Source organism: Nelumbo nucifera, chromosome 1, assembly GCF_055504915.1.
Source record: "Nelumbo nucifera cultivar China Antique chromosome 1, China Antique-T2T, whole genome shotgun sequence".
Classification (NCBI taxonomy): Eukaryota; Viridiplantae; Streptophyta; class Magnoliopsida; order Proteales; family Nelumbonaceae; genus Nelumbo; species Nelumbo nucifera.
The window spans coordinates 192,813,045-192,833,155 of record NC_142649.1 but is presented as its reverse complement, the minus strand read 5'-3'; the positions used below and the strand labels follow the sequence as shown (position 1 = coordinate 192,833,155).

At 41.4% G+C, this 20,111-nt stretch overlaps 1 pseudogene; it reads left to right on the top strand.

The window, feature by feature from the left end:
- Positions 1-4,576: 4,576 nt before the first annotated feature.
- On the top strand, positions 4,577-17,109 carry LOC148804295 (nicotinate N-methyltransferase 1 pseudogene; annotated as a pseudogene).
- Positions 17,110-20,111: the final 3,002 nt, after the last annotated feature.

Here is a 20,111-nt window from a genome sequence, read left to right as displayed (position 1 = left end):
TGTGTGTAAGTGTGGATAAAACAAGCATTCGGAAAAGTAGGGACAGGTTGGATGCAGATTTCTGATTTCCATCCAGAGTTGTAAATATTCAAAATATCAACAACCACACTTAACCAATGTTTTAAAACGCAGACCAGAGGTTGAACCATTTCAACCTAATAAATAGGTTGATGGATAAATAATGAAAACATTGGGTTGATGGATTAAACCGTCTGGGTTGATCGATTAAACCGTTTGGATTGATGGATAAATAATGAAAACATTGGGTTGAACAGAAAGTTGTGAATGAAATTTAAGGGAGCAATTTGTCAACTAAACAACAAAATATGTAGTATGTATTGGGCCACACGCAATTATGCCTATCATAGACCTCAAACATCCGTATCCATTCTTGTATATGTCATCGCCACATCTAAGGACAGCTTTACTCCATTTGTTCACCGCACCTCTTAGTCATATGGCTTAAAGGCTTATCTTTAATTGAGACCTTTCATCAAATAGGTGAACAAAGTCCACATTCTCTCCAGCGGACCTCATTTTGTACTTTGTAGGGAAACCAACTCTAATCAATCGACAATCAGGGATTCGGGATCCAGGAATCCAGGAGTTGAGTTGAGGGTCCATATTGGAGACCGAGAGGGTTACAAGAATCGTTTAGACACAAAACCAGTCGACACGTGTCAACTCAGTCGAGACGTGCCAATCCAGGTCGTACGTACATCAGGCCTCTCAAAAATCCAGTCAAGATGTGTCAACCACCTTCTCTTGCTACGAGAATCATTGAGAGAAATTGTGGTCCAACTCCCTGAATCCCTGCTGCCTCGGCAATTATGTGCCGTTGAATTGGAAGTTAGAACTTTCAATAAACACGTTACTTGTTTAAATAAAATAAAATATTGGGATTATTTGTGGCCTAGGCACCTAGCAATGTGAGATCTAATTCATCTGAGTCGCCCTAGAAACCTTTTGTTAATAGCGATGGGACAAAAGCTGATAGGGAGCTGCATTGGATGATTGGGTTTATTCAATTAAAACCTGAATTCAATAAATCAAAATTTAAAAAATCGAATTAAAAAAATTAAAACTGAATCAAAATTAAATTTTTTTTTGGTTAAAACAGAATTTTAATAATATATATATTATAAAATCAAATTTTAATATATTATATATTATAGTTACATATTATATTTTATATATTACATATAATAATAGATAATTCGGTTATTTTTGTAATCGAATTTCTTGAATTAATTAAAAACCAAATTAACTAAACCGATTTAACCAAAAACCAAAAAACTGAATCCAAAAAACCAAAACCAAAATTTATTGTTTGGTTTTCTAATTTTAACTGAATAGTGCTCATCCTTACTAATAATCTAGGATCTTCTAATCGCAAGATATATCAGTGTTCTTCTATACACAGGGCCCATTATACATAGACTTCCGAGGAATTCGGGTTTAGCTCTCCACACCGATCCCATAATACATTGCAGCGGTCTGGTGATCAAAATACAATAATGGCTATGTCCATCTACCTGCATATTGGGAGCATCTTTATATCACCAATGTTTTGGATGTGCGGCAAGATGGAGTCCCCTTTGTAATGAATTTTTTATTTCATCCTCACAAAAACTGTGATCACAGCTCTTGCAGCCGTACATTGAGAATAACTCCACCTAAATAAAAATTGCAAGTATGGAGATGTTCTCAAGGCTGTGTTTGGTTGAAATGCAGATAAATTTGCACTGATGCAAAATTATGACAATGCAAATGATTTGAGTGTAAATTCTGACCTAGTTTTATTTCAAATTTTAGCTTATTTTGTTTGATTGTAGTGTAAATGAAGTTAATTAAGACATAAAGTATAATAAAATTAAATTAAATTAAATGAGAATTTGCATTTTTTTTATTTGCACTCCCATACATTTGTACTAGTGCAAATAAAATTGCACAGCTATAAGGGCTGTGAAGATGGTGTGAGGATAAATACAAATACATACATACAAACACTCAATTTGGAAAGGTTGCAAATACAAATATGTATAGTACAAATACATACAAACACTCAACATATTTGTATTCATACTCCTTCCAAACTAAGCCTAATGTACAGCTATAAGGGCTGTGAAGATGGTGTGAGGATAAATTTTGTGAATAAGAAATCCAAATTCGTTTGTAATAAATTTTAAGAGTCTGCGTTGAAGTTTGACATCTTAGTACCTCTAAAACTATATTAATCATTAATCAATTTTAGAGGTGAATTTGAATTACTGAACTTTTATTGTTTTTGAAGCCTAAACAAAGAATTAAATTAATTAAATTATTAATCATCTACTAGTACTACTAGAGTCTGGATCTACTCCCCACATAGCATTCCTTACACCAATCTCACATCATATTTCAAATGCATATTGGGAACATCTCCAATACTTATATATATTTATTATTCATGGGAGATATTAGAGGAAATATTTCTAATGTGCGGCTGGAACATGCTGTGAAGTTGGTGAACAACATTCTAGGAGGAGGAGATCCCAATTGGAAATGAAAATGGACTCCTGATGGGATAAAGGTGATGAAGCAAGGAAGTGAGAGGTTGGAGTGGTTGTAGGCTTGTAGCTAAAGGGGCATATTACGGGGCATGGTTACTGATTGAAGTCCTTAATGTGTCCCACAAATGTAGGGCTCGGATATACTCACAAATAAAAAAATTGTTCAACACGTTCCAATATGATTTGTATCCATAACATGATACATTGCAGACGTGATGGGTCTCGGTCTTATAATGAGATATGCGGTCACATATTAATTGGTAGTGTGTTGGGAACTTGGGATAGTTTTTGTTGTGAGTAGACCCCAACCATCAAATGCATTCTACAACTTTCAACTCAATTACATCTTGTGGAGATTGAGGACCATTGTTGATGATTGCTCGAAGCTGGTTAGCAGTTTTAGATTGCGGGGTTATATATATATCCACATTTTTCAAGGAAGCCAATCAAGCTGCGCATTGGGTGGTGCATGTGCTCTCTCAATCTTCTTAATTTTTGTTCTTCCTCTGTTGCTAGTGTTTTAGGCTGCATTTGTTTACAATACAAACGTTAAACCAGGGCATTTATGTATCTCCATTCACGTTTGCGAGCATTTGGTTGCCATACAAAAAAAGTAATGATTAAGATGTCTAAAATGTTTTTTATCACATCTTTGTATTGTGAAGAGCACATTAGGCTCCGTTTGGAAGGAGTATAAATACAAATATATACAGTGCAAAACCTTATATTTTGTATGGATTTGTATTGTACTCCTTCCAAACTGAGCCTTACTATAACCATTTTTTGGATACAAACTTTTGATCTTTGATAATTGATATATTTGACCAAAAATTTAAGGCACTTAATGATGGGGTCCACATTTTGTACCAATCTCAAACAAACAGGAAAAATACAAAAGGGTTTTTAGCAGATAAGGGCAACTTTTTGCCCTTAATATCAATAAAAAACATTATTTTTATATAATAACTAAATTAGGATAGCTTTTTAGGAAAAATATCAAGAAAGGGCACTTGCTCATCCTCCTCCTCTGCGTCTTCCTCCTTAAACCAGAACTCTCTCTCTTTGAAACTTATTTCTATAACTCTCTCTCCAGCTGCTCCGGTGGATTGAAACAAATAAGCAATCGTTGCTGATGGAGGTAGATTTGGCCCGACCCCCCTTGGCTGTGCGACACGTGGAAGCAACTGGGTATGACCTGGCAGGAGTGTCAGCTCGGCACAGCGACAGCCATATCCCAAGAAGAGGCCCAAGCTCCCCAAAAAAGGAACCCACGCTTCTTTGAAGATAGAACCCGAGGTTTCCCTAGAAAACCCCGAGCCTTTCAAGGAACCCCGCGAAGGGTGAAGCTCGAACCGACCCACCTCGGGTCAGTCCGGGGCACACCCCGCCACCTCGGGTCAGTCCGGGCCACACTCCTATCCGAACTCAAGACTTCACCTCAGGCACCACCCCGGCACTTCAGCTCCAGGTCGCATGACTGAATAACCGTACCTGACAGAAGCCCGTACTCTGAAGCAACGCGCCTGACTGTCAGGGATTTGACAAATGACAACCGCACTCCAACGGCCACCTGCTACCACCATCTCAGTTGTTGCAGAGACGACCCTGACAGAGAAGACAGTGGCGGTTATGCCTGTCCCCCACAGAGGCGGTTACACCTGCTCTGGCAGAGGCCTGGGAGTGAGTGCCCCAGGGTGGTTATAAAAGGCCCTCTTCCCCCAGAGTAAAGGTAAGTGATACTTGCGCCTTCTGGTCTCAGAATCTCTCATCCTCCTAGCCTTCTCAAAAGTACTAACTTGAGCATCAGAGCATTCCCACCGGGTTCCTCCCCCGGGAATCTCTTGTTTCCTTCCTGTTTCAGGCATCTTCTGCTTCGTCAGAGGCAAGGTCACCGGTAGCTAGGACCGACCAGATCGTGCATCATCAGTTGTAGTTACATACCCTCACTTCCTTATTAAAAACCAACAACAACAATGGATAGTCATCTCTGAGATGTGAGAACTTAGAAGCAGAGTTCTACGACCATGGCGGACGAGACAATGGAGACCTGAAACAACACCAAGTTGGCCATACTGGAGCTCACTAACATGATCAGCATCCCAATGTCCCTCAACGCCATCGTCCGCCTCAAGGTCCCCAACGTCATCTGGCAAGGTGGTTCCTACATCCCTCTCTTCGCCTTCGAGATCCTAGCACGTGTCATCCCAACCGGCGATCCCAAAAACCTCCAGCGCATCCTCCAAATGCTCAACAACTATGATGTCTTCCCGGAGTACATCGCCGATGGCTCCTCAGAGCGCAAATACTCCTTGACGGAGATTGGAAAGACCCTGGTCACCGACGGGGAGGGTCTATCCTACGCTGCATACGTTCTGTAGCACCACTAGGACACACTAATGAAGGTGTTCGTGAAGGCGAACAGTGAGTTGGCGTACTCATATTACGGAGATGAACGAACTAATACAGAAGGCCATGTCGGGGGCATGCCCGTTCATGAAGACAATATTGAAGGGCTACGATGGGTTCAAAGGAGTGGAGCACCTGGTGAATGTGGGCAAAAGCGTCGGAGATCTGTATTCACATGAATACAGAGGTAGAGGAGAACAATAGTGCCCTTTCTTGATATTTTTTCAAAACAAAAATTATCCTATTTCAATTATTATATAAAAATATTATTTTTTATTGATATTAAGGACAAAAAGTTGTCTTTATCTGCAACAAACCCAATACAAAAAATAGGTTACACTTTTCATTCTTGAACCAAAATTTCAAAAGAAAGTATTTATGCAGAAAACATATTTTCATTTACATCGCAACCAACGACAGCCTTATGATTTATTTATTTTAGTGATTCTTGGGGCCGAGCTACCCGCGCTGTGTGTGTAACTCTTACCTCTACCAAAAAAACAAAAGCTCAATTAAGGGTGTACATCTCATGCACTTTTGTCTAAACTTTTTCCTACACTTCTAGTGATACGATTTTTCTCTTACACGTGTGCAAGCCACAACCGATTTATGGGTCCGTGCACTTTTGTCTCAACTTTTTCCTACACTTCTATTGACACGATTTTCCCTTACACGTGTGTAAATTAATGAGTCCTTTTGCAAGTGGAACTCGCGTAACAAGGAATGATATAAAACGACAAATGCATTTGGTGCACTGTCCTTTTCCCAGATGTATTGACAAAAAAGTCCACAGTAGCGGTGCCACATGCCAGTCGAGCTGTCATTTTCCCACTTGTATGCCCTCCCCGTCACGTGAAATATGGCCCCCACTCCCCCAGTCACATGCCAATAGCTTAAAAATTAAAAGAAAAAAGAAAAAAAAAAAGACAGACCATAGCTCAAAACTCACCGTTCGTACCATGAAATGGCAGATTCTTTGCCTAGCTTAGTAGAGATTCTCTTGGACCTCGATGGCTGGAGTTTTGGACACTCTCAAAATTTTGCAGGCTGTTTCAATAGTGAATTTACTCAAAACCCCTCCCTTGCTATTCTATTTTTCATTTTTTATTTACTTATTTATTTATTTGTGGTGCAATTTTATGTTGAGTTTAAATCATGATTTATTTTTGTTTTGAGGTTGCACCATGTGGTTGGTTCATATGAAGTAAAATGAAATCAAAGCATGACCTCAAATAAGAAAGAAAGACAATGAACCAAAGTTTCATTTTTGTCATTTTCTGCCTTCAACCAAAAGTGGATGATTTTGCATTTTAAAAGGCTTTTTTACATAAACAATTAGGAAAGAGATCAGCATATGAAGTGATATTTCCTGAGGAGATTCTATCATACAGCATCTGTGGATTAGCCAACGAAGATGGATCCAGCCGTCTAGGATCTGAGGATCATCCATTCATAGTGAGAAAATTAAAATAAAAAGGACTGATGTTTTTTTTAATACTAAGGCCCCGTTCTTTTTAGTAAGTTACTTATTTAGATAAATGTAGTAATTTGGATAAGTTTTTTCTGGGAAACACTTATCCGGGTAAGTGTATTTATCTATATTCTTTTATTTCTCATGTAAATAAGGGAATGATCAGTTTAGTCATAAAAAATTATTATTAAAAGGGCATTTTATCCCATTTAAGTGTTAACAAATTTTCCCTTAAGCGGGAAAGTTATTTACCCACCTAGGAGTACCTAAGAAAATAAACTTTCTTTGGTTCCCACATAAATCTTAAAAAAAAAAAACATGTGATTCTTGGTCAATGGGAACCAAAATCCCATTGACTAACTTTCCCCCTCTCAAAATCCAAAAAAAGAATGCCCCTTAAGTATAAAAACATGTGCGGCTATATACATGTTCATCTAATGTACAAATTTAATTTTTATGGCCCGCACCCAAATTAGGGCAAATGTGTTCATCTAATGCAAAATCTCGCTTTTTTGGGTTTTGGATGGACATAAGGTTATTCGTTTGGTCAATTTGTTTGGGTTTGGGTGGAAAATGGAACCCAATTGATATTTTGGTTAGACCAGTTTCAAATTGGTTTGGGTCCTTAATGGACTTTGAAAGTTCAATACCCGATTCGATTCTAAATTCAATTATCTTGGATTTGGTTGTTAGAATTTGCATTCAAGGTAAAATTTCAAAATTTTCTTTGTATTATGGTATTTGAATTAGATTCTTCTGGTTATGTGATATTGTGATTTAAAAGATTTTTTTTTTCTTTTTTTTTCTTTGGTAAATAAACTACCACTTTATGAAAAAAAATTGAATACTTCGATTTTTTTTTTCAGATTCTAGATTTTATTTGCTTTGAGAATTTTTATTTTTTTTGGAGGCTGTCTATCTGAACTTTTACTGGATTTGGTGGTTCTTTTGTTTCAGAAGTTGAAGTTCAAATGTTTGGGAATGATTAAAAGCATACAACTATTTTCAACTGTTTCCTTCATTTTTTTGGTGCAAATTATGAAGTATTTTGTTAGTGAAGGGGTATTTCGGTCTTTGTACCTATTGAGATTGCTGAGTTGTTCTATTATGTTAGTTCGAGTGCCTCTTACTTAAATAAGGGCACTGATGTCTTTTCCTATCACATTAATAATATAATAACAGGTCTGGCCGAAAGTAGGGTTGAATTTTTCCCTAATTCGAACCAAACCTTTTCTCTCTTTCTTCCTCTTTCTTCCTTCTTCTTGCTTGCTTGCTTTACTTGACTGCTAACGGACAAATAGACTTCTAGGGTAGGCCGAACTTCAACATGGTATCAGAGCCAAATTAAACAAATCGGACTTGCCTAGAATTCTGTCTTCTGCGCGTTCGACCTAGGTCTTTTTCTTTGATTTTTCAGTCGTCGATTGGAGATTGGGAAAATGGCTGAAAAGGAGTGATTGCCCTCTTCCCTTGGAGGTGTCTATGCCTCCGGTTGTGTCGTGTGTGGTCGGTTGCTGTGTTTTCTAAGCCTTCCCCTAATCAATGTAGGGCTGGTACGTGTGGTGCAGTGGGTGTTTTCTTTCTTCGTGTGGTTGTCCTTCAGGCGATGAGGTAAGGAGTTTATTTTATGCATAATTTCTGTTGTGAAGCACATAAGAGGTATTGTACAGATCGTATGGAGGGGTTTCAGATTGTAGTGTGCTAGGGTTTATGCTGGTTAGTGTGTGATTTGAAGGGAAGTGGTGTTCACATAGTGGTGAAACTTCAGGTAGCTGTAGAGTAGGATCTGTGGTGTTACAAGTGCAACTTTTAGCACTTATTATTGCTGAAATCAGTGTGCAGAATTCGGTGAAGTGTCTGTGTGCAGTGCAGTGTGCAGAATTCGGTAATAAAAGAATTCAGCAATGGGAGATAACAGTGATAGTAAACCTAATGTGATAATATCTACTGACTACCTAAATGTCCAAATGACCTCCATTAAACTGAATGGGGAGAATTATGTCCCTTGGGCTAAGTCTGTAGAGGTTTTTCTAAAGGCAAAGAAGAAGGTGAAGCACATAAGAGAGGAGAAACCCCCCACTGATTCTCATGAGTACGAAGACTGGGAACAAGAAGATGCAGAGATCATCACGTGGTTATGGAACAGTATGGAACCCAGAATTAGTGTGAACTTCATGTTTCTTGACACGACCAAAGAGGTATGGGATCATGCTACAAAATTGTATTATGGTCAGGACAATACAACCAGGGTATATCAACTGTATTAGGAATACTTCAATCTACAACAGGGCAATCAGAGTCTTGAGAAGTATTATGCCAGTATGCAAAACATCCGTAATGAGTTGAATGTCTATCACCCTCTCACTCCTGATGTCAAGATTCAACAACAACAGAGGGAGCAGCTTGATGTGACTCGGTTTTTGGTGGGGCTGAAATCCGAGTATGAACCAGTACGAGCCCAGATACTAGGAGGATCAGCCCTTCCATCTTTAGAGGAGGTGTTTGCTCGACTTTGGAGGACTTCCATTGGATCCATGGAAAACCCTAATGTCTCAGATAGATCAGCATTTGCAGTGTCGAGAGGTCAAGGTGTTAGAAGTGGGCCTCGAGGAGCCCAGTCTGGCCGTGGTGGCTGTAGTGGCCCAGTATTTGGCCGGAGTGGTAGTGGTGGATCTACACATACCCGTGGTGGTGGTCGTACTGGAGGCAGAGATTCAGGGGGAGCTCGTGGTAGAGGACGTGGCTCGGGTCCATGGAGGTGTACTCATTGTGTTGGATGGACATACTGTTAATTACTGCTATGACTTGCATGGTCCACCCTCGACCTGGGCCAATCATGCCATGACTAGTGACACCAGTCCCAGTTTTAGACAGGAGAACCATTCAGCTGATCAGATGCCTCCTACCTCTTTTGATGGTCCAGGCAAGGAGATGGTGAGTGTTCCTCGTGATGAGTATGAAAGGTTTGTTCAATCCACATTGCAGAAGAACACAACTACTTTTGCACACTCAGGTATGGCTTGTTTGGCATCCACACCCAACCCCTGGATTATTGAATCTGGAGCCTCCGATCACATAACTGGAACTCCAGGTGTGTTTTCTTCTCTCACTTATTGCTCAACATCACAATCTGTTACACTTGCTAATGACTCTACATCATCTATTTGTGGTGTTGGTAATGTTGACCTGGACCCTGTATCCCAATCCTTAGTTTTGTATGTACCTAAGCTTCCATTTAATCTTATGTCTGTTAGTAAATTGACCAAGTCACTTAATTGCTCCATTACATTTTACTCCTCTATGTGTGTTTTTTAGGATCTCAAGATGGGGATGAAGATTGGTGGAGGGCATGAAGCCGGTGGACTGTATTATCTTGATGGTGGTGGAAGAATGTCAACAGCCCTTCAGTCATCTATCTCTCATCTCCAGTGGCATTGTAGATTTGGTCATCCTTCGCTGAGAGTGTTAAAGTCTTTGGTCCCTTCGTTGAGTCAACTTTATGTTCTAGATTGTGAGTCATGTCAATTTGGGAAACACCATCGTGTTTCCTTTAGCTCTAGGGTTGATAATCGTGCATTGAGTCCTTTTTCTTTAATTCACTCAGATGTTTGGGGTCCTTATAAAGTGATGTCATATAATGGATACAGATATTTTGTTATTTTTGTTGATGACTTTTCAAGGATGACGTGGCTCTATTTAATGAAGGAAAAAAGTGAATTATTTACCATCTTTCAGAAATTTTATGCTGAGATTCGCAATCAACTTGGCCTTCACATTAAAATTTTTCGTTCTGATAATGGCCGTGAATATTTGTCTTTATCTTTTCAAGAATACTTGGACCAACATGGCATTATACACCAAACTTCATGTACTTACACCCCATAACAAAAAGGGGTGGCTGAGAGAAAGAACCAGCATCTTTTAGAAACGGCACGCTCCCTCATGCACCACATGAATGTTCCCAAACCCTTTCAGAGTGATGTGATGCTCACCTCTTGTTTCTTAATTAATTGGATGCCCACGTCTATCTTTGATGGTCGTTCTCCATTTAATGTCTTGTTTCCCACCATGTCCCCGTTTCCGCTTTCAACTCGGGTATTTGGGTGTGTCTGTTTCGTCCATAATCTAGGTCCCGGGAACGACAAGTTAGATGCACGATCCCTTAAGTGCATATTCCTTGGCTATTCCCGGACTCAGAAATGGTACAAGTGTTACCATCCCAGTTCTCGTCGTTCCTTGGTTTGTGTTGATGTTACCTTCTTTGAGTCTACTCCGTTCTTTGTGGGGTCCGGTGATGCTTCTTCCTCCACATCACCTCCTCCTCTTCCCCTTCCTGTGGCTGATCCTCTTCCTCTTGTTCCATCCGTGCCTATGTCCTTGCCTCCGGTGCCACCGCCCGTTGACCGTCCACCTATCCATCACATGTATACACATTGCCCATGTGTACCGGCTGCGACTCCTCCGACTTCATCACAATCAACAGATCCAGCTCCAGACCCGCCATCAGTCTCCGACTTTGATCTTCCTATTGCCTTACGAAAAGGTAAACGCACTTATACCCTTCATCTTATTTCCAATTATGTTTCACTTACTCACCTTTCCGCTTCCCATTGCCAGTTCATCTCTTTGTTATCCTCGGTGGTTGTCCCTAAGGATGTCCAAGAAGCTCTTACTTCTCCAGAGTGGTGTCGTGCTATGGAAGACGAGCTCTCTGCTCTCCATCATAATCACACTTGGGACCTCATCGCTCTTCCTCCTGGGAAACAGGTTGTCGGTTGTAAGTGGGTTTATACCGTTAAGTATTTGCCTGATCATCGTGTTGAGTGCCTGAAGGCGCGATTGGTAGCAAAAGGGTACTCCCAAACCTATGGTATTGACTACACGGAGACCTTCTCCCCGGTTGATAAGATAGGGTCAGTTCGCGTTATCATCTCTCTTGCAGCTATGTATGATTGACCCCTATCTCAGCTGGATATCAAAAATGCATTTTTGCATGTGATTTGCTCGAGGAGGTCTACATGGAGCAACCACCAGGGTTTGTTGCTAAGGGGGATGATGGTAAGGTATGCAAACTTAAGAAGGCTATATATGGACTTACACAGTCCCCTTGAGCATGGTTTGGTAGGTTCAGTGAGGTGGTCAAGAAGTTTGGTATGAAACAGGGCCAAGTTGATCATTCTGTCTTCAGTCATGACTCTTCGGCAGGAAAAATACTACTGGTGGTGTATGTAGATGATATCGTTGTTACTGGGAATGATAAATGGGAATTGACAAGTTGAAGGCCTTTCTACAGGAACACTTTTAGACAAAGGACCTTGGCAAATTGAAATACTTCTTGGGCATAGAGGTAGCAAGATCTAAGCATGGTATTAATCTGTGTCAGAGGAAATATGTGCTTGATTTGCTGGAAGAAACAAGTTTGTTAGGTATGAAACCAACTGAGACACCTATGGAAACAAATACGAAGCTGAGCAGTGATATGGGTGAAGTATTTAAAGATCTTGGCTGATACCGACGACTTGTGGGCAAACTAAACTATCTAACCATTACTCGACCATATATTTCATTTGCGGTTAGTGCGGAGAGTTAGTTCATGCAGAAACCTTTGGTCCCTCATTGGAATGCAGTGCTAAGGATTGTGAGGTTTTTGAAAGGAGCTCCTGGCCATGGTTTGCTATACAAAAGTGGCAGAAAATTGGAAATAGAAGGATAGACTAATGTTGACTGGGCCGGTTCTACCACAGGCTATTGCACTTTTCTGGGGGGTAACCTGGTGACGTGGAAAAATAAGAAGCAAACAGTTGTGGTAAGAAGCAGAATATAGGGCTATAACACATACTGCTTGTGAATTAGTGTGGCTAAGGAACCTTCTACAGGAGATAGGGTGTGACATTAGTACTCCTTGAAGCTCTATTGTGACAATCTTGCTGCAGTTCATATCTCTTCTAATATGGTGTTTCATGAAAGAACCAAGCACATTGAGGTTGATTGTCATTTTGTGAAAGAGAATATGCTGAATGGAGTGATAGAGGCTGCATATGTTAATACGGAAAACCAGTGGGCAGACTTGTTTACAAAAGGTTTGAGTCGGAGGAGAGTGGACTACATATGTAACAAGCTGAGATTATATGATATATACTCACCAGCTTGAGGGGGAGTGTTAGTGAAGGGGTATTCCGGTCTTTGTACCTGTTGAGATTGCTGAGTTGTTCTATTATGTTAGTTCGAGTTCCTCTTACTTAAATAAGGGCATTGATGTCTTTTCCTATCACATTAATAATATAATAACAGGTCTGGCCGAAAGTAGGGTTGAATTTTTCCCTAATTCAAAGCAGACATTTTCTCTCTTTCTTCCTCTTTCTTCCTTCTTCTTGCTTGTTTGCTTTACTTGACTACTAACGGACAAACAGACTTCTAGGGCAGGCCAAACTTCAACATATTTAATTAACCCCTTCTTGTAAAATACTTTGTTTTAATGATTCATTTTCCAGGCCTATATTCTCCTTTGATCTCTCTCTACTTATAAACCCAAATTGATAAACAGACCAAATTCGTTACACATGAAAAATGTCTCTCTCTCTCTCTCTCTCACTCAAACCCTAGGTCAGTGGTAATTGCACTAAGTTAGTTGGCAACTTTCCATTTTTCTCCACTTCATTTCCCATTTGGAAAGTAGATAGGCACTTTAAGATTTTTCTGTATGAAATAGAAAACATTGCACTTGCTACCAACTATCCTCCAAAAGTAGAAAAAGATTTTCTTGATATATGGGTCTCTAACTCTACCTCCACATTCTCATATTTTCCTACACTTTTAAGATTAGCTTTTATGAATGGAAGATATCCAATTAAATAAAGATGGATGGCTTGTATTTTGTAAGTTTGGATTTATTATCTTTCTTTAACAAAATAGGAATCCCATCCTTGAGCAATGCTACAAATTTAAACTAAAACCCCTATCCTTGGGATCCTAATTTATAGTAAGACCATGTCAAGGAAAGCCTTTGAAGACACCATTGACAGATGCATAGGAGGTTTCAAAGGTGGGAAAGCTTGTTGAAGACATGGAAAATTTACATAATTATGAAGCCTATTGAAAATAAATAAATAAATAATCCTAACCATTTTGATTTTCCCCATATCTATCTATCACATGGATGATAGGTCAATTATTAGATGAACTATGACTAGATGCTTCTGAAATAAATCCTTTACCTAGACAAATGGAACCTAAACACAAACAAGGATTTTAATGCTTATTTGAACAACATTTAGAGGATTAACTTCCCCTAAAATATGGCTTCTTTGGAGACCAAAGCGCCCTATACCAAGGGCTTTATTAGAGCAAATTATTAAGGAAATCCTTAATAGTATCCATTTTATTTAAAACCTAGTTCTTGAGTTGCTTTGCCTAATTTATTTATAATTATTATAATCAAATCCTTCAATCACGCTTAACATAAATCTACTTATAATTTAAGTTATTTATAATCTATATAATTTAAGGGTCTGTTCGTTTCCTCTTATCTCTTAAAGTTCAATCATACAGATTTTTGTTTTTCAATTATACTCCCAAAAAGACAAACAAAAACTCTCATATATGGGGTCAAAATGGATATTTGATAATTTTCAGAATTTAAAATTCAGAGTTCAGAGAAAAAAAAAGTTCACCAATACCAATATACCTCTTAATGTAATTATTGCACTTTCAAACGTCAGAGTTCAGAACAAACGAACAAGCCCTAAGTTACCACAAAGATAATTCACAGATGTGCCACAGATAGACAAGCTGAAGTCACCTCATACTTCTGTTTGTTTCTTTTGACTATTTTCAGCAAAGAATGGCATGTTGTGTTGTACCAAAGTCATTAGAGATGTGTTGTATTAGACAACATGTTTGGATAATGCATATTTTATTACCCAACCTGCACAAGTAGACAGATATGAAACCGATACTAGAGCTTTTAACCTGTAAAACCAAATAGAAATTCACTAATTCATTTGACTTATACAAGACTTGTAAAACTGATATGTATTTTCACTATTAGAAGCAACCAAAGACAACAGTGTTGACAATATAAATTTTCTAATGTGATCTTTTTGGCTTTATAATTTGATGGTTTACCATTCTTAAGTGGGACCCAACATAGCTCGAAGAGCTTTGCAAAATGGCACCACACCTGATAAGTATAGGAGCAATGCATTAATGAAGTCATGTACAAGCTACTAGATCATGCACTTTTTCGTTCTAACACCAACAATGTGAGACCTTCAAATCTTCAGGTAAACCATCATCAAGCTTACCGTGACTCTTGTATCTTTTAAATGGGTAGAATGACCTCCACAGTCCACACCAGTGCGTTGGGCTTTGATGGCCCTAAAATTGCAATATATGCCTCTGAAGTAGAAGCTCAGGCCCTTCTTCCTAGACTCAGAATTGCCAGATGGACCTAATTTGTTTCTTTGACAATTGAAGGTGACTCTTGGAATGTGATAGGTTAGGTCAACAAGACTGGGGCAGCCCCCTAGCAGCCAGCTCATCTCCTTCATGAAACCAGTGTGATCTCCGAGTTCATTGGTCATAGCTACAGATGGATCCCTAGAGAATTAAACTAAGTGGTAGACTCTTAAGCTAAATCTGGGTAAGGAAAGGCCTTTTTGTATAGTGCAAATCTGTATACATGTTCTAAAGTTGAGCTTTGAATACTTGAAAAGTAATGAGCAGCTGATGAATATCTCTTTTTTGATCCACCTAAATATTTGGATTTTAAAATATGGTAACCTTCATGCTTTATTTGTCCTAAATGCATCATTTTTCTCCTTTTCATGGATATGATGCATATAAAGTATCCATAACTAGTCTTGTTGAAAATCAAATGTCCTAGATTTTTCCTTTCCAAATGTTGCTTGCTAGCTGATTCAGCTGTTTGTGTACTTAGGTCCCTTTCCAGAGTCCTGATTTCAAGCTCTTCAACTTGAGCAAGAAGCTGAAGTTTTAAGGCAACATTTTCTTTGCAACCTCAGGCTTCATCTGGATATCAGTATTAGAAGCAGCCTCAAGTTTTGCAGCTTCAACTTGGGTCTGGAGCTCAACAACTTGGTTCTCAAGCTCAAATTTCGCAGATTCCCATTCACTGTTTTTTTTTCCTGTTTTTCTGTTATTAAGTGAAGGTTTCAGATTCATTTGCATCTGATTCAAGACTATAAGGCAGAGATTCAGTACATGTTTGGTTCTGTTGGAGTTTCTTAGGGGAGCGTTTATCAGATAATTTGCGGGTGTTTCAAGAAATGACATCTAAAGGCACCTGCTAACTCAGCGATGAGAAACCTTTCCTACCTGGTGCTGGTTGGAATGGCGTTTCAAGAAGTGGGCCATATGGGTGATTCGGTGTGGCACCTCTCTTTGACTTTTGAGTGCCATATTTTGAAATCTAATGGTCAAACTACCCTTTGCACATATTTTGAAATCCAACAGTTGACTTGTCTCCCCGTTATGGAAGGAAACTCCCCCCCCCCTCGTTGGACATGGAATCTTTAGGAAGCACTTTTTCTGCTTGAATATTTTATCTTTTTATCATTTTATTAGAATTAGAACAAACATCCAAACACAAACGACAGGGATGTTGGGAGGAAACATAATATGTTGAAACATAAAGGCACACGACATGAGGGAACAACAGAGTTAACATCATATTGAAGCAAAGGAAAATTCACCAGATGATCGACTTTCAGAGGAAGGGGTAGTTATCTGTCACCTTGTCCTGGTTTCAAACTCTTGCATGAATTTTCGAACAAGGTTCCGGCTTAGAAGAGGCGCTATTTTGTGATCCGCAACATTGAGGGATGGCCTTTTCTGACCCATTTGAGGGTAGCCATTTGGACCTGAAGACGAGGGAGGCGCTCCGATCTTGGGCGGAGCTCGGCCTGAAGTTCGTAGACCGAGGAGAAGCTCGTGCAGGCCGGTCTAAGTCCTAGTAGGTCGCTGTTTGTTGTATTTCATTTTTTTTTTTATTTTGGTACTGTTTCTGACAGTTCATTTTTGTTGCAGCAATCATGGACATCCCTGCGAATGAACTCTTCGGGAGTATGAAGAAGGGGAAAAAGAAGAGAGCTTCAAAAAGAGGAGGAATCGGGCATGCTCTCCCTGCCCCGCGCGCCCGAGGAGGCTACGTCTTCGGAACCTGCCCCGGCAGCTGCCGCTTCTTCAGGCAGCGACGGCGCAGCTTGGAGCATTCTAACTCCGAAATTCGGCCTCTTCAAGAGCAAAGGCACAGTATTTGCCAAGGAGGTTGCTGGCTGGGCCGAACTGTCGGTTGCTCAACTCGGAGCCCGAGTGGCTACTCACTGCATGGTGGTAAGTTTTCGGACTTGTCTTTTTCAATCTATCTTGTACTTGGCTTTTTATGTGCTGACGCTTGTTTTCTTCTCTTGGTAGGTGAATTCCGCCATCCACGCCTTGGCTTATCAGTTCGAGGTGAACTTAAAGTGGGCCATCATAGCCGAGGAGTCTTCCCGCAAGGCCCACACCGAGCTGAACTTAGCCCGCAACGAAAATAACCAACTGAAGAAGGACGCGTGGGCTAAGAAGGAGCTGATCACGTTGCTGATGTCAGAGAAGAAGGAGCTCGAAGAGCGTGAGGCGGCCTTAAAGAGGGAGCTCGCGGAGCGAGAGGCAGCATAGAAGAGGGAGGTGGAAAACCTCGAGGCTCACGTAAAGGAGTGGACTGAGATACTTCTTCAAGCAATGGAGGAGTCCAAGGTTAAGGCTGTCGAGGAGTACAAGACTTCGACGAAGTACCGGAGGGAGATGGTCGAGGTGGGGACGGTGAGCTACCGCAAAGGTTTTAAACTTAGCAGGTGGCTGACCCGACGTGAGTTTCCCCAACTCAACCTCAGTGTAATAACTACTTTGAGGGTCATAGAGGAGATGGCCGTCGAAGCTGCCCAAGATTCGGACTCTGAAGTAGAAAGTGGTGGCAACCTGTCTGATGATGATGAGGAGACCGGTGCTGGCGAGAGCCGTATGGAGACGGATCCTCCTGCCGAAGCCTCCAACAAGGGTGAGGAGCCGCGAAGTGATTAGAAGCCTCTTTTCTTGGTCCTTTATGATGTATACCTCGAGCCTCCGAGCTCGGTTCATAGTGAAAGTCTCTTTTTTCTTCTTTTTTTTGTACTCAAAACTTGACATTAATGAAATACAAGTATTTTGGCTATCTCTGTGCAAGAAAATTTCCAAGTGTAAATAACTCCCGAATTGGCGAACTATACCAAAAATAGGAGTAAATGTTATCAAAGTGTTGGTTATCCCGAGTTGTCGAGCAAACGAGCTAGACTACGTGTAGGGATAACTTTGCATCGCTGTACATCGTGGTGGGCGAACACTATAGGGTTTATACTCGACCTGTCTGCACACAGGATACTCGCTTAGGTGTCGGTTATCCCTCAGTGCCGAGCCGTCGGGCCTGACTTCAAATGGGATCAACCTGTTGTTATATGCCGAGGTGGGTTAGACCTAGTAGGGTTTGTACCCAAACTGTCTATGCCTCAAGCATATGAACTGGTTTGCCTATGCCGAAGAGGCGACTAAGACTTGTCCGCCCATGCCGAAGAGGCAACTGGGTCTTATTTGCCTACACCGAGGAGGTGACTAGGACTTATCATAGTGTCGAGGTCTTACGTTAGCTCGGCATCATAGCCCTTGGGCTTCTGGGAGTGACTCGCAATCCTCTCTCCAATTCGGTGATCACAAGTAATATCTTCTTAGGTTGTCGATGTTCTACGCTCGAGGTACTTGCTTCCCTTCCAGAGTCTCGTGCTCATACATACCTTCCCCGAATACCCGTCTTACTTGGTACGGACCTTTCCCCAATTCGGTCCGAGCTTACCAACGCCAGGCTTAGGTACCATAACCTTCTGAAGAACCAGGTCGCCGACGCGGAAGTGTCGCTTTTTGACTCGGGCTTTATAGTACCGAGCTACTCTTTGTTGGTAAGCTGCAGTCTGGATGTATGCCAGGTCTCGTACTTCTTCCACCAGGTCTAGGTTGGTACGGAGCTCATCATCATTCGTTTGTTCATTAAGGCCTCCAAGCGTAGTGTAGGCACCTCGATTTCTACTAGGATCACCGCTTCTGTGCCGTAAGTGAGGTTAAAAGGAGTCTCACCTATGGCAGTCTTGATGGTAGTCCGGTAGGCCCAGAGTACACGGGGCAGTTTGTCTACCCACAACCCTTTGGCTCAAGCTAAGCGAGCTTTTAGTCCGCGAAGTATGACTCTGTTGGTGACTTCCGCTTGCCCATTCGCCTGGGGGTATGCCACCGAGGTGAAATTTTGCTGAATTCCCATTTCGGCGCACCAATTCAGGAACTTAATATCCTCGAATTGCTTCCCATTGTCGGAGATGAGTACCCGAGTAGCCCAAAGCGACATACTATGTTATTCCAAAAGAAATTTTGTATGTTGCGGGTTGTGATTGTTGCTAGAGGTTCAGCTTCCACCCACTTCATAAAATAGTCTACTGCTACGACCAGAAACTTCCTCTGTCCTGTCGCTGGCGGGAATGGACCAAGTATGTCGATTCCCCATTGTGCGAAGGGCCATGGGCTAGTGAGGTATTTCAGATCGGCAGCAGGTCGGTGGTGGATGTTGGCGTGCCTCTGACACTTGTCGCACTTCTTGACTAGCTCGAGTGCATCTGCCTTCATCGTGGGCCAGTAGTAGCCTTGTCGTAACGCCTTCTGTACGAGAGCCCTACCCCCCAGTGTCCGCCGCACAAGCCGTCATGGGTGTTGCGAAGTATGTACTCGGCCTCTGAGGGTCACAAGCAACGCAAGTAGGGGAGTGTGAAGGACCTTCTGTACAACTATTCGTCTATAATGACGTACTTAGCCGACTGGCGCTCTACCCTTCGAGCCGCATTTTCTGCCGGGAGGTTCCCGTGAAGCAGGTAACTCACGAGTGAGTCGATACAGCTCGGTTCTGCTTATGCTACAAGAGCGACCTCTCCTGCCCCCCCCCCCCCACGAGAATGCTAGGCTGAGGTAAGTCCTCTATATACATGGTCCGCTTGGTGTTGCTGCTTGTGCTGGTTAATCGGGATAAGGTGTCGGTCTCAGCATTCTCGGACCTCGGGATCTGTTTGATGAAGTAGGAAATGAAGCCGCACAAGATCTCCCTAACTTTGGCCAAGTAAGCAGCCATGGTGGGGTCGCGGGATTCATACTCACTGCTGACTTGGTTGACTACGAGCTGAGAGTCGTTGCATATGATGAGGTGCTTTGCCTACATTTCCCTTGCTAGGGTGTGCCCGACGACCAATGCTTCGTACTCTACTTCGTTGTTTGATGCCGCGAAGGCAAACCAGAGTGCGTATTCCAACTTCACCTCGCTTGGGCCATACAGAATTATTCCTGCACCGCTTCCTTGTTGGTTGGATGAGCCGTCAACGTGGAGAATCCAAGGCTCCTCGTCCCAGGTTGAACTTGCTCTGACCGGGACTGGTGCCGCACCGGTTGATTTTTCCATCGTGTGTTCAAATTCAGTCAACTCGGGAGTTGTGGTACTGAATGCACATTTTGCTACAAAATCAGCCAAGGCTTGAGCTTTGATTGCCATATGAGGTTCATACCGGATGTCGTACTCACTTAGTTCGATAGCCCACTTCGTCAAATTACCAAACACCTCG